Source organism: Coturnix japonica, chromosome 5 (genome assembly GCF_001577835.2).
Source record: "Coturnix japonica isolate 7356 chromosome 5, Coturnix japonica 2.1, whole genome shotgun sequence".
Taxonomy (NCBI): Eukaryota; Metazoa; Chordata; class Aves; order Galliformes; family Phasianidae; genus Coturnix; species Coturnix japonica.
This window is the reverse complement of record NC_029520.1, coordinates 24,366,155-24,381,579: the sequence shown is the minus strand read 5'-3', so window position 1 is coordinate 24,381,579 and position 15,425 is coordinate 24,366,155. Positions and strand designations below refer to the sequence as shown.

General features: G+C 43.1%; 1 protein-coding gene across 11 annotated transcripts in view; it reads left to right on the top strand.

Moving 5' to 3' along the window:
• Positions 1 to 15,425, top strand: part of SIPA1L1 (signal induced proliferation associated 1 like 1) — a 203,085-nt gene that overhangs the window by 11,574 nt on the left and 176,086 nt on the right. For 6 of the 11 annotated variants that reach the window (XM_015864673.2, XM_015864670.2, XM_015864676.2 and 3 more), the window contains exon 1: positions 11,888 to 12,021. The exons of 1 other annotated variant lie outside the window; for it this stretch is intronic. The gene's annotated coding sequence lies outside the window, so the exon portion shown is untranslated. Of the gene's footprint in view, positions 1 to 11,551; positions 11,698 to 11,886; positions 12,022 to 13,140; positions 13,430 to 15,425 lie in introns of those variants that run through there. 4 more of the 11 variants (XM_015864677.2, XM_015864678.2, XM_015864666.2 and 1 more) reach the window with 3 other exon arrangements.

Genomic DNA, 15,425 nt, shown 5'->3' with positions numbered 1-15,425 from the left:
TGGTAAACAGGGCTGTACCTTTGTAGAATAGTGCCAGGCTCGGACACTGTTCTTCTATATCCCAGCTGACGGTGGGTTCTGTAACCACACTCCCAGCAAGCTGGCAGCCAAACAACTTCATGCCTGTGGCTGAAGTCTGTAGCATGCACTGCATGGCGGAATGGTGCTTGTGTGCTTCAGTTGTTGCTGAAATGTGCAGTGTGGTGGGAGCTTTGAAAGTTAGCCTGCAAAAATATGTGACAAGGGATTTTCACCCATCCTGGTCATGCAGATTCAGCCAGCAGAGAAAACGAAATAATACCTCCTCTAGAGAACCTGCTGAGATGTATTCAAAGCTTTTAATATATATAATACATTACACAGATGCCTGTTCCTACGGCTTTTAATAGCCTCCTGTGACTAACTTGCAGGAGTGTGATGCCCACAGGAGATTTTCTTTAGCTGAACAGGATTTCTGTTAATCCAACTTTATGTTAAAGTCTATCTCATTTGCTGAGGGCATAATACGTGACAAATATGTGAAGTGAATAATCACTAAGTACACTTCACTGTCACCAGGCTGTAATATGCAGTTCCAAAAGTGTGTTTACTCAAGTTTACTGCATCTTTATGTGCTTGTTGACACCTTTTGTAGTGGCAACCAGTCACCTGTAGGACCTGCTGCTCCCTTCTGTAGATCTATTTGTCTGATTAACTCATATAAAATTTCCCAATCCTACTGCTCCCTTTCCTGCTTTCACATAGTTTCAAGCCCAGGCCAGATGTACATTATGGATGTGAGCTCGTAAAGACTGAGCTGTCCTTCTGCAGCGTTCTGGCAATGCCATTTATTCCCACTTTGCAGGCAGTCAGGACCACACAAGCATCTTTGTGTAATTGACAATCAGGGCCTGTAAACCATAGCATGAGATCCTCCTGGCTATAGCTGTGCTTTTAGGAGTATTCTAACAGAAATAATATGAAACAAAACCAGCTGCTCTTGGCTCATCCATGTGACAGAGCAGCTCCAGGTGGGAAAGCAGAATGCTGGGAAGACTGGATGTCAGTGGGGAAAGTGGGCTCAGTGGGGAGCAGGGGCAGTCAGCATGAGCCTTCCTGGCAAGTGCCTGCAGTTAACTGATTGCTAAAGCAGTGTTAAGGATATCTCAGGAGGAGATTACAGCAGTACCAGTTTGCAGTGGTGGCAACAGCTGCAGCAGTTTCAATTGGAAAAGTGGTCAATTCCTGCAAGTAGTGTTCCTATATCTCTCACCTAGGGTAAGCACTACTCACGTTACTTTGTTCATAAGCTTGTCCAAATAAAGCAGATTGCTAGGGCAGTTGTTCCTTTATGTTTCACTGCAGCAGCCCTCGAGATGAGCCTTTGCATGTTGTCACCGTGCTTTGACTTAACCCTGAGCACACGAATTGCGATGCTAAGATTAAAGCCTGGTGACTACTCATAGTTGAAGTGAGGCATGTGTATGTTCTCTAGAGAAAGAGATGTGAGAGGATACCTGGTGGAGAGCCATGAGACCTGATGTTTGATTAGTCAACAGAGGCAGCTGCAGAGCAGTGGCTCTAAAGATAGCATTCTTAAAATCAAACAACCAAATCCAAAAGTTGTAGGAGCTGCACAGAATGCTATCAGTAGACCATGTGGCTAATCCATAAATACACAGTTAATGACAGTACTTCATATTTTTCAGATATGATTTTTCAAACCAGTAGAGATAAAAGATAAGTCTCAAAAACCAAGAGGAAGAATTCCTTGTTCTTGCCTGGTCCTAGGCTTTGATGTCGGAGTGACTGGCAAGCAGTGCTTTAGGGTTGCATCTAATTTTTAAAAGTACCCTGATAGAATCAAGATTGGTTTCTTGCTAAGGTCAATAGCAAGGTTACTTCTATCATAAAGCTCTACCGTTTTACCTAGAAACCCTTTTACTGCCAAAAAGAAATTACTGTAAATGGTAAAGGTGTGCCAAGAGCCACAAAGCACTTTACAAACCTGAGGCTATTCCTGTCAGGGCTCAGATGAGTAGTGACTCCCTTTGAATTGAGCTGTGATGTGCATTAAGCTGTGACAGTATGTGCATATTGACACAAAAAGGTCCTAGATCAATATAGCCCCTTCCAAAATGAAAGGTTTAGGCTGATAAAGTACTAGTATTATACAGTGTGAGGGAGGAAATTTGAGCCCAAGGCATTAGTGCATATACTGAAGACAGCCTGAAGAGTTATGGGAAGTTTAATAACCCCACAGAATACAGCACTACAGTTCTAAAGGTCTCACCTGGAAGATAGCATCAGGAACATTTTGCTGTATGTGCCTCCATTAATTGCATGTTTACGCTTTTAAAAGGGCAGCAGGGACCTATCTAAAGGCAGACAGAAAAGAATCCTCTGCTGGCGAGCATCTTACTTCTAACCAAATCTGTTTCTCCAATGCTAGAACAGAATCTGATTTCTATTAAACCAGCATCAGTCACAAAGCCCTCTGTCAGTCAAATCTTATTCTGGAGATGGATTTCTCTGAACAACTTTTGTCCCCCATTTCTTAGAAGTAATAAAGAGAGATGGAAATATCGACTGGAGGATTTGCAACAGGAAAAACCTGCAAAATTTTTTGCACGTGCCTTTTCAGTTACCATCAGCACCACCATAAACTATTTTAGCTCTTGCAAAAATCTGTGCAGCATTATTTTTTTTTCCTTACATAATTGTCATGTTTGTTTCATCAAGGTTTAAAACTATTCATAAAAGTGAACTTTCAAGCAGTGACGTCTACTCCCAGTAGAAAAATCACATTTTTTTCAGGCTGCATCAGTAAGTAATGAAGAAGTCACGAAGACATGAGATAGAGGAGAAAGCAAACTAGAAAAGGAGGCAAAAAATGTGCATGAAACAGATTTCCTATTGTTTTGTAAGTCTAGCTCCAGTAAAGGCTATTTAAGTATTTAGGCAAGAAATACTAGTCAGGAAAAGTGTGCTACTGTTGTTACAACTATCCTGTTCAGTTTGGAGGGCATTGCCAATGACACCACCTAGAAGAAACTTTTATCTGCTTAACTATATATTTTCTAATGATTACCCCAGGGCACCAACCAACCCATGGAACAGCCACATATAGGATGTCTAGACATCTGACGCTTACCTCATTTTTACACGATGCTTACATTTCTATTGAGTCTAGCGATTGTAGGAGGCCAAAACATAAAAGTTACTAATCCCTTAGTGTTCCCTGTTTGTTTTGTGCAGGGGCTATGAATTGCTGCAGTGTTGAAACACAGTGACTTCAGGGGTTATCACCAGATGTCTCCCATTAATGAGTCATAGTTACCGTGATTCAACTGGGTTACGTTTTGTTACAGAAAATGAATTAACTTCACCACACAATATCACAGAAAAACAATTAGTTCACTGCAAATTTAACTGAACTATCTGCCTAGCAGGCCATGAATGGAAGCTCTGAGTTTATTCTGAGTATGGAAATGAACCGTAAAAATTGTGGAAAAAAATAAAAAATCATTTAACTTTTAAGAAAAATGTCAAGACAGGAAGTTCTGCAATTCATGTGCCTCATAAATAGATCAGCAGATCTATCTGTGTCATTAGATGGCTGGAGAAACAGAGCAACTGAAAGAATTTACATTGTTCTGCTATGTGGCATTTGAAATTGCTTGTTTGTTTTTCAAAATGAAAGGTAAATGTCTGGAAAAGAAGGATAAGATTCTGTTAAAACCCCAAATGCTCGTGGAGCTAATGCTGGAAGTATTGGGTGCTTGAGGACTTTCGGCATGGGGGAAAACATCAAGCAAGTCTGGAGGAAGGGAGGAGCGGTGATATCATTAGGGTGTCTCATTAAGGCAGGCAGAGATTTTAATCCCAGGAGGGGTTTCAGAAAACAGAAAGAAACGTAAGGATTTATTCATCAGAAACTGGGACGGGGAATTCTCCAGCTACAACAACCTGAAATACAAGCATGTCGGTTGCTCTAGACCAGAACTGCCAAGAATATCACAAACACTTCCTCCCCGTTTTGACTGAAGGAAATATATACCTACATGTAAAGTAGCCTCATTAATTTCTGAATCAGTTTTGTAGGGCATCAGGTAGGGTTTCAAACTTTTCTTGAATACAAATTGCAGGTAACCTTTTATTTAGTTTAAGTACCTTTTGACTCTTAAAATCAATTGCTTTCCATTAAAAAGAAAGAAAGAAATACAGATCTCTGCTTTCACTGAAATGAAATGCACATTTTGGCTGTAGGACTTTGGCTGGCATTCTGAGATATAGTTCATTAGTCCCTTGGCAATTGCGGAAGATTTTTTTCTTAAAACAGTGTCTCCAGGCAATTTTTTTCCTCAGCTCCCTCCTCCAGGTAATTACCAGAGGCCCCATTTCAGAAGCCCTTGTGTATTTTTTTCTGGGGTTCTAAAATCAGTGGGATTTGATAGTTCTAAAATGATGTCAGACTCCCAAAACCCCAGCCTGGTGTTCATGCTCAACAAGCTCTGTAGCCACATCCATCTAAGGTTTACACAAATACACTTGGGCTTCCATCTGTAAATAATTTCTGTGTGATTTTATAAGCTAATCTAAAAGACATTCAGCATTCAATGAGCACTTGTACCAACAAACCAGGCTGCTGTACTTTAAAACCACACTGTACGATAGAAATTATTTTATTGATTCTGCTTGTGAAAGTTCTGTGAGACTTGAATAAGGGTGAATAGGCAAGACAGAGTACTCGACCTCTGAGAAGAAAAGGTTTATTAAGCAGGAAGAGGATATCCCCAGAGAATATAGTTTTCAGGCCACAGGATACTTTCAAATCCTCCACGATTCAGCAGACCCAGAGGAGTGCTGTGCTAGGCCAGCCCCTTCTGTTTTCCTCCGCAGCAGCAAAAATCTATACTGGTGCACTTGTGTTACTGAAAATAATACATCGTACATATATGCTCACTGATTTAGTTTAAATAACCCCTTAGTTTCTGCAGTTATTCTGGTTGTTGGTTAGGCTGATGTGTTATTACAACATAATGAGGTAACAGAAGCCTTGCAATGTTTATTTGTAACATTACAGCATGTTGAAATGTTTTATTGTGAAGAAGTTCTGTGAAACAAAACAAAGGTACAATTCTTGCACTTCCGTGTATTTCTTATGAAATATAAACTGCAAAACAGAAAAGAACTCTATCTTTCTTTACAGATACCTGCAGTTATCCTTTAAGGCTTACTTCAGTTTCCTACTTGTTCTTAAACTGAGATATAATTCCTGTTCCAGGTTGAAGTTCAACTTTAGTTCTAACCTGCTCCTTTTTCAGTGGAGGTTTCTTTGGCAAAAATATCTGGAAGACGACTTCAAAGCAGCTGAAGCCTGTGGAGGCTTCCTGTAGCCTTGTCACAGCAAGTGAAGCGTTCTGAATTGTGAAAAGGTTTAGCAGCCTCTTCCAGGAGAACATCGAAATCCTGCAATAAGATTTCCAGATCTTGTGGAGACAGAAAGCTGACTGGACTCTGATGATGTGAGGGTGGTGGCTGGAGGCAAAGTCACTCTTTGTAGAAACCTTATGGCACAGATATCAGGGGAGAGGAGATTTTTTCCTCATGTCACTGGGTTGACAGAGTTGACATGAGATGGGAAGTCCTTTTCCCAACTGCTAAGGCAGCATTTGAGCCTGAGTTGTCCGGAACAAGCTGGTGATTCATGGTAATGTAGGATGAGCCACGTGTAGCTCCTCTAATAACTGAAGCAGTTATACCAAAATAGAAGTAGAGCTGCTTAGCATAACTGGTTTTGTTGACTTCATGCACATGTTGACTTTTACAATGCACATAGTAAAAATAGGCGAGGAAACACTTTCAGAAAAAAACATGGAAAATAATTTCATGTTTTAGCCACACTCCAGAATCTTTGTGTCAGTTTTTGGATTTCAAGAATCACAATGTATTTTTCGCTCTTCCTCCTGCTATACGAAAAACTCAGGCAAGCAACAGAATGACTAACACCCTTTGCTATGGAAAGAATGAAATCGAGCATTCAGAGTTGCCAAATGCAAAATAAGCAAACTGATATAACAATTTCACTCTCTCCATCTATTATGGTGATCTCAGTTTGAGTTTCAGTGTCAGTACAGAAATCCTCAGAGATTTCTAAACATCTCTAAACAGATAACATCTCTTTAAATGTCATATTAGAAGAAGCAACTTATTGTGCTGAAAAGTTGAAGCCACTGATACCACAATATTACTCTCCCTTGGAAACAGTACCATCTCCTTCTCTTAAGTAATCAGTTCTTCCACAACAGCTTTAGCCACGGAAGCCTGTGACTGCAATTTGTGATTCTAAGTGAGTTCTCGGAATATATCCCAGACCTCGGTGATTGGCAGCTCTGTAAAAAGTGAGAGCTAGCCCAACTATCCATCAAACAAATGAATGGCAAGTCATTTGGAATTTCTCCCAATGTTATTCAGCTTTCTGTAGAATTTAATTCTGTTGTGTGTAGGAGAGATTTCCCAAAGGTTAATAACTATGTCATTTTATATTTTGTTCAGAAAACTGTGAGCTAGAAAACCATATTTCAGACTAATTGCGTATAAAATAGTTTAGAAAATAGTCAGCTTCAGTTATGAAAATACAAAAATGGAACGTGTCTGATGGCTTTTTGTTTTATATTTTCTTCAGAATTAATCATTCAAGTTGGAGAATTCTGCTTAAACTTACTAGACATTGCTAAAGATACTGTTTATTTGTTTTCCTCTCTTTTTAAATAAGTCAACTATAATAGTCCAAGATAAGACTACAAGATACTTCTATTCTTTAATATTCAGAGCTTGGAATCTTTTGCTAAAGGTGAATGCTTGCTGCAAACAGGGAGGTCACTTTCATTTTGAGATGCTGTCAGCAGAAAGGGAGCTGTTCTTTTCTGCCATAGTGGACAGAAGTTGTCCAGGATAAAGGACACTTGGGTTACATTTCTCTTGGGACCAGATGAATCTCCAGTGACACCTCCTGCTTCCCAGGCACCTGCCTTCAGGATGCTGTTCTGAGCTGCTGTTGGTGGGAGTATACTCCATAATTTTGCTGAAATTCTGCCATTTCTGAGAAAGAAAGAGAGGGCTTTGTTTTTTATTGTGTGTGTGTGTGTATGTGCCAGTGAAAGAACGTTGATATCAGTCCTGAGATACTGTTTGCGCTATTCCTGTGTATCTTCCAGAATGTGTTCTTCATAACGGAGAGTAACAACCGCTGTAGGAAGAATCAAAGCATGCTTCCTCATTTCAGCTGATATATCTTAAATAGCACAGTCATTTTCTCAATAAAATGTCGCATCTCTAGATATAAATTGCTCTGGACATCCATGAAGAGGAATTCTAACTTAGATGTTAGATTTGAACACAGTGTACAAGTCTCAACAGTGAAGAAAATTCCCACAGAAGCCCTGAGAGGCTGGTAGTCTCAAGGTAAAAGGACAGCAGAGCCAGCAATGAGACCTCTCACACCACTACCATTCTCTGTTCAGTCTTGTGTCCTTTTTTTTGAGTCTAACCTTAAATGAAACTTCTTAACTAAGGTGCTAATGCTCCTCCTGCTAAAGTTCAACACTTCTATCCAGAAAAAAAATGTGGCACCATCAGTAAAAAAAAGGCAATCCTTCCTGCCTGCCCTCCTGCCTGCCTGTTCTTGTTTCTTGTCCTCTCTTGTACAAAGGTATTCATGAGGCCGCACTGAAAACAGATCAGGAAACTCATCTGGCTGAAAGCTACTGCTATTTTTCCTGCTATGTTAGTTTCTAGCTGGATCAGTCCACTGAGTCACTGCTGTAGAGTCATACAGACAGCTGTGAAGGACAAAGGTTGGGGCAGGAACAGTTAGCAACTAGCAGGGAGAAGAAACAGGGTGTAGAGTGGACTAGATCTGCTTCTTCCATTAGCAGTGCCTGTGTTTGCTGTCCTGTAGTGTCCAGGACCAGGGGTTTAATTAGTAAGGCCATTCATGGTTACAAGTGAATTACTGGAGAGCTGTGCTTCCTTGGAAAGAAGGTTCTGGCTACTTAGTCTGGTAAATGAGAATAATAATATCATCTTACAGGAAAGGGGTAATGTCATGGTTTTATGATTTCTGGTTACCGGACCAACCTGTAAACCGTTGACAGGTAACAATGCAGTTGTTACTGTTAGTGAAACATTTGGTTCTGACAAACCAGGTCAACTCTAGATCAACTTCGTTGGCAGTGCATTCTCCCCTCTCATTAGTGGACAAGGGTATGCAAGAAAGGAAAGTGTGGAGCTCCATTCTGACTCCCCAGGCTTCAGAGGAACTGTAGAGAAAGTTGTGTAATCCTACAATTACAATTTATATTACAAAGCGTGTGTGTCCAAGGAATCTGAAATAATGGTATAAGCAGATGGCATTTGGCTTTTATTACTTCGGAGTGTTTGACTTTTCACCATTAATCTTTTAACGTATAGGAGGGGAGTTCTGTGTTAAATGCAGTTTACAAAAGCCCTTTGGAGTTCTCCTGCATTGTGTTTGCAGCTTCTGTTACTTTTAAATATTTGAATAGCATAATTTGATGACTGATGCTGCATCACATCAACAGGAAATCTGAAACAAAAGAACACTCTCTTCACCAAAGATCCTTTTGCATTACCTTTTATTCATTGTTTTTTTTTCAGGCAAAGAGAATCTCTAGTTTTCCTTCTCTTTTCTTCCAGTCTTCCCCTAAGCCTGTAGTATTATGACTATTCAAAACGTTAAGCTGAACTAGTTTGCTTTGGTCTAACCAGGTTATGTCACTTTTTCCAGGTAATGAATTAAAAGCAAAACAATCTCCTAAGTACATCTAATTCTATTTGTTAATATTAGCCAAGGTTATTAACCATGTCTTTACTGTTGAAAGGCCTTCTTCTTTCACATAGTTGATATCTGAGTGCAGTGGTGCCTCTGTAAATGTAATCTTGTTCTGCGTGCATGTATTTTGCAGTTTGTTTTCTGAGGATTATATATGTACCTGCCTACAAACTAAGTAGTTCCTATTAGTACTTTTTCTGGGTCTCTCTTCCCTATTCCAATGGCTTGGCAGTCTCCTGAAATGTCAGAGAATGATGTGGATCCTTGCAAATTATGAGAAAGAGCCAACTGACCACAGAGCAGGACAGACAGGCTTGGCAGGAGGAAAATGAAATTGCATGTGTGCCTCCATGATCCCACATGCAGCTGGTAGGTCACCATTCTGGCCTGTCAGACTTGACTCCGATCATTTAATTTTGTACTTCCTGCTTACTTCACACCAGCCTCTATGCTCACTCTCACCATCTTCCATGCTGCTGCTTTGATGCAAATGCTCATGCATCTTTTCCTTCTTTTCAAATCCTTTTTGCAATAAATTCTCCAATATTTCCAATAAATAAAACGCACCACATTCAGAAACATCACTTTTATTTAAAAACACATTTTTTCCAATTCTAACTGACGTGTGTTTATCACTCTGAGTTTTAACGGCTTCAAATATTTTATGTCCAAATAGTAACTATTCATGACAATTAAATCAAACAGATTGTCTTCGGGGTGAATTTTTGTCAGCTGCAGAGAGGGTTGCTTTAAAATATTGACTGTACACGTTGCATGGAGTTATAACTGGTGAAATCAGAGAGCATTAATATTTACTTCTTGTCAGGAAAGTCCCGTTGATCAGTGAAAAAAAGAACACAGAAAGTACAGTTCACAAGATGCTGCCTTTTGTGCCAAAGCTGGCTTCTTATTCCCACCCCCACTGCCCCAAAGCAGAACCGTCCCATGCTATGACAGTGTAATGGTTTATGTGCTGTAAACTGGATCAAAGAAATCATTCATATTAAAGTGAATTCTCTAAAAGCCCTAGGCCAGTAGTGCTAGAAAATACTCCAAAACCTTCCCCATGTACACTGACTTCCTGAGATGAAGAATGAGAATATGGACTTTTTCCATAACCTGAAGTTCACTGACCGGTCTTGGGCTTTTGTGAACAATCTGCACGTGAATTACCTCATCTGTTTTTCTGGTGCATTGTATATCCAAATTGTAATGCTTTCCTTCTTGGAAGAGTTTGCTGTATAAAATGTTCATTGTTCATCAATGAATAAGTAACCCATTCTGTTTCAGGGTGGTTTAGACTCTTAGTCAAATTTTCCCTGTGCTTCCAGGAGCTCTGGCCAGTCCTAATCAGAAACAGTCCTACTACTTACCCTTTCATAACACTAAGCCTTCAGAGAGCAACATAAATGTTAATTAATTTACTCTCACCTCGCTCCTCTGAGGTAAATAACTATATCATTTTCCCTTTCTGTTTAAATGAGAATATTAAAATAGAAACGTAGTGACTTGCCCAAGGTTACACAGCACATTAGTGGCAGAAGGATTAGCATTCAGAAACATTTAGGGCTTGTCTACACAGGGAAACTGAAACGACGACCGTGCATCATTCATTCAGCAATAGCCATTCAAGCAGAGGCCTATGTGTGTGTGCTCTATCAAAGCGAAAAGGGCCCTTTTATTCTAGAATTAGTTATGCACTATTGAAGTATGGGAATTAGTTTGGAATAAAACTTATTCCATAATAAACGCCCACCCACTGAACTATTCTAGACTTGCCATTCTGACCATGTCCTTACTCGGGAAAAGACTAAACCGTAAATTCTTCATCCCTCTCTCCCCACAAAACCAACTTAGTTATTACTTAATTACGAAGGCATAAAAATGTTTATGCTTCCTTGAAAAGAAAGAAGACAAGCTTTGGCTATCCTGAGACCTGTGAGAGCACGCAGTGGTGCAGTGCCAGTGCTGTGTGTGGGCAGGATGCAGCGAGGGGAGTATCTCAGGTGACCCCATAACACCTGCTGGAGTCACAGCCTCAGGATGGAGAACCCATAAGAGAGTGATTGCTCTTCGGAAATTCAACCAGATGTTTTTAGAGTACCTCTCGCTGGGGTATTTAAACATCAGTACTAAAGATCCTTTAGGAACAACTTCTGGAGCTCCCAAGTCATTCAGATTGGTGCAATAATCTGCATCACCGCTGTCTAAATCTCCCTGGGAAGTGGGTGTATGGTGAAAGTGAAGCCGCAGTGGGGCAGCTATAACCACAGCTCCTTGCTCCGGCAGCTATTGCCGTGTTGCATACAGCTGGAACTTCACCAGCCCCAGTCTCTGATATTTTCTGGAGTGCCCTAATTTCAGAGGCAGCTCAGGGAAAGCTTCAGTTACATTAGTTAACTGAGATTGCTCATGTTCTCTCAAGACAAGGACAGCAGTGACAATCAGTGTTGTCCAGAGAGAGTTACCACAGCTTGATTTCTTAAGCTTTTTGGCCGTTTGCAAACAGTTTCTGCAGAAATAAAAAAGGGGCGATGTTGATGTATGCTCCTTTTTGTTACATCTACCCACGTCATTAATTTGTTCTCAGTGGCTGATATCTAGAGAGAGAATTCAATTTAATTTGGCAGCGAAAGAGCTTGATGTAATGCTATCTGCATAGCGCTGGGAGGTTCTGCCTTTGTGTCACTCACCCTCCTCTCTACGCCTTTCCAGGAGGCTGGAATTCGCCGTAATGACAAAAAAAAAAAACGATTAAAATGATATGAACATATAGAAATGCGGAAGGTTCTGGCAGGCGTTGCATTGAGGTGTACTGGCTATGCCCCGAGGAGCCCCTTCAGCGAGCCTTACATATACAGGTAACTCGTAGCGTGGGGCCGGAGGTCGGGCTCATGGGAGCGGAACGTACCCGTGGATCGGTGTGGGCGAGGCGGGCGCGGTGCTCGTGCCTCCCGCTAGGCCCGGCGCTTGGACGTTGCTATGGGAGCGCGCGGGCCGCTCGCCCCCGCCCCGCCTCTCCGTGGCGCGGGCGGCGGGGCAGGCCAGGCCTCTCGCGAGAGCTGCGGCGGGCGGAGCGGAGCGGAGAGGAGCTGGCGGCGGGGTGAGCTCATCCCGGGCGCGGAGCGCAGCCGAGCGGCGCGGAGGGTCGAGCTGCCGAGCGGCAGCCAAGGCAACTTTCTTGGGTGAGTTGCGTGCGGGAGCCCAGCGGCGGGCTGGGCTGGGCTGGGCTGGGCTGGGCTGGGCGCTGGGCGCCGACCCCTTCCCGGCGGATTCGGGCTCGGAGCGAGGGGGGCGTGCGGGGGGAGCGCGCCCAGCCCCGGGGTCGGCTCGAGGCTCCGCTCCCGGGGAGGGCGCGCAGCACGGGGGGAACCGGGGACGGCCGCGCGTCTGCGGAGAGCCGCCCTCGGCTCGGGTCAGTAAGTTACAGCTGGGCGCTGCGACTTCTACTTTTTCTTTTTTTTTTTTTTTTTTTTTTCCTTTCCTTCTTCCCTCCCCTTCGCTCTTTTCCCCGGTACCCGGCCGGGCACGTAGCGGCGTCGGTGCAGCTCGGAGCCGGCAGCGCTGCGGTGCGGGGCGCGTGGGAGCAGCCCGGGCCGCGCCGCGGGCAGAGGTGCGGGAGGCGGGAGCAGGGAGCAGGGCTGCCCCCCTCGGCCGAGTTTCTCCTCTGTTCCTCCGTGTTATCCTTCGCGCCGTCTCGTCCCGACGTTCCCGTGCCGTATTTAAAAATAACTGCGTTATGTGCATCGGATAATTGCGCCGCAGCCTCGGCTCGCTTAACGAGGAACGCACCCGCTCGTGTGTGCGAAGCGGCGACGCAAAATGGGAATCGCTCAACTTAAGCGAAGATCTCCTTGTGTAACCTTGGCTACACCGCCGGCACGTTTCGGCTGCGGGAGGCACGGCTTCACCCGGAGAGAAATACCGAGGTGGTGCAGGGGATAACGCTGCAGACGGATCGGCTTTTTAAACCCTGCCGGTGTGTGATCGCTCGGCGGTGCCGTGCTGCCCAGCCCGGTGCTGCACGCCGAGCTGGGGGCACCTGCAGGCTGCAGCCCCCGCCTGCTGCACGGCCGAGACTGCGGAGCAGCGCTTGGCATCTCCTCCAGACAACAAAACCTTCGTGCTGGGATTCTGATCTTCTTAACGGCGTTAATTAATTCTCGCTAACTGTAGGAATTAAGCAATTAGCTTCCCTAAATCTAAGGCATAAATCAGTTTTACGGAAAGACATCTATCTTTTTTTTTTTTTTTTTTTTTTTACTTTTTTCTTCCTATCTATAGTTGTTGTTACCACTGGAAGCACTAACTGGGTAATATGCACCTGTATGCGCTCCGATGGGGAGTTTGGCCCCTGGGCAGGAATGGCTGGGCTGGCCTCTGTTTGCCTGTGGCTGGAGCGGGGAGCAGAAGGTGAAAGGAGCGAGGTGGGAGCTTTTGTGATGGCCGCAATCACCAGGAGAGATCTGTGAGCTGTGCTTCGCTGCCATCCTGCCTCGGGCCGTTGGGTGTCACACCAGCTATTAATCCAGACAGACTGTGGGAACTCACCAGTCATTCTTTTACTTGTGAAAACACGTGTGTTCGGTTCAGGTGAAGTTGAAGTTTCATGATTGCGTGCTTTGTGTAAATACGATGTCTCCTTTTGATTGATTTTTGTTTATAGGTAACTAGAAACAGAAGATTATTATTATTTTTTCCTCCTCGATTTTAATAGGGTTTATTTATGGTCAGTTGATTAGAAGCTGTGCGCATAGTTACTCAGCAGTGTATTAAGGAGGTGTTAGTGATGCTAATAAAATGTTGGTAGTTGGGATAGGAACCTTTTGCTCTCAGTTGTGGTTCATTGAGCCTCTTGTGCCATGAGGTCAGGGACAAGGTGGGACATCACCCGTGGCAGTGTGTGGGACTGCAGAGTTCTGGCTGGAGGGCTACAGGTGTAGGGTGGGCAGTGGTACAAGGACGATGGGGCTGCAGCTGGGAACGTGCAATCCACCACCTATTTTTTTCTGTGATCAAATGTTTTGTTGTCATTTCACTCCTGTGTTCTAGGTTTGAAATCTCATTTATCTCAGAAATCTTCTTTTAAGATTTGGGATTCACTTCTGGATAGTTATTTTAAAAACCATGTCCAAGTGTGGCTTTTTCTGAGTGTTTTTGTTTGTTATTCTCCCTTCAGGTTTTTGAGGAGGTGTTTTATCATGCTTCCAGCATTCTTTTGCTGCCTCAGGATCTTTTAGTTCTCTTATAGCTATTCTTGTCCTCTCAATTTTGTTAAGCATATCCCATATGTATGTATCCCGTAGATTTTCTATTTGAACTTCTTTTCCTCTGACTGTTTGTCCTATGGTGCATGTATTGTAGAGAAGTTTCCCCCATATCTGTATTTTGACCCCTTGCTGAGGAGGCTTCTTTTGGGCCCAAATCCTGGCTGCCTCCTGTGCTGAGCAAGAGGAGCTGCTGCCCTCATCTGAATTTCAGCCACAAGTTTCTCTTCCTATTGCTGACACTTTTAGAGCCCTAAACTTATTCTCACTGACCCTGTGTGTCAGCCTGTTGGGAAGTTGTTGGGATCTGTTGTTTCCTTGGCTTCCGTAGTTCATTTCATTCCTCATCAGCTCCTCTAATTAGGTCGATAAGGCGTGATTTCATTGTCTGTTAGTAACTTCTGGCATCTTTGCTTTGTTCGGTTCATTGTTCATCTCATAGATTTTTGCTTTCTTCTCTCTTGTAGGATTTTTTTTCTTGTTGTGAAGCGGGCCGAAGTTCCACCCGCCTGATGTAAGGTTGCTTTCTGCCTTGCTCCTTGGTGGTGGGGTGGAATCGCTTTTACATCATCTCTAAAAAATCTTAATGCTTTTTTTTTCTTCTGAGATTCTGAAACCCTTTGGTTGAACTTCTTGTTAATAAGTTACAGGAGAAATGCGGCACTGGTGAGGGCAGTCACTGATTGATCAGTGTGTACAAATATATTGTAAAATGTGCTAGGTCAGGCCTTGAATCCGTGTGGCATGTAAAATGAATCATGTGTTAATTATCTTGCTTGAGGATCTTGAGGGTGTAGGATATTATATTGTTCTGTGTTTTCTTTCCGCTGAGTTGCAACTTCAGTGTATCCCTCTAAACAGTAACTTCCAAGCAGCTTAAGCTTTATGTTTTGCTGAGTTTAGCGTTGGATTGAGTTGGGTGGTGCTCACAGTGGGATGTTGTGGCTCGGTGAGAGTTGAGATGCCTTCTGTTTAATGGAAAGCTAAGATAGGAGCCTTACCAGCAGTGGAGGCAGTTAGCAGAGGGCATGGTTGCAGGATTGCCTCTGGGGAGATGGATGACAATAATTTTGTGGTTTTGACAGGCTCTGATTTCTTGATCAGCTGGCATTGTAGGATGAGCATGATCTGTAGTATTTTCAGTGTTGCTTTGGTAGTAGTTGTGCACGCTGAACTTCAGGAAGCCCTCGAGGAGTTGCAGAACTACATCTATTTCACTGTTTTTTGAACATGAATCCGCAACTGAAATTGCTTTAGATGTCCATCTTCTAAGACACAAAGCTATGTCGTTGTCTCAGTCTATTTTAAATCCTGTGGCACTG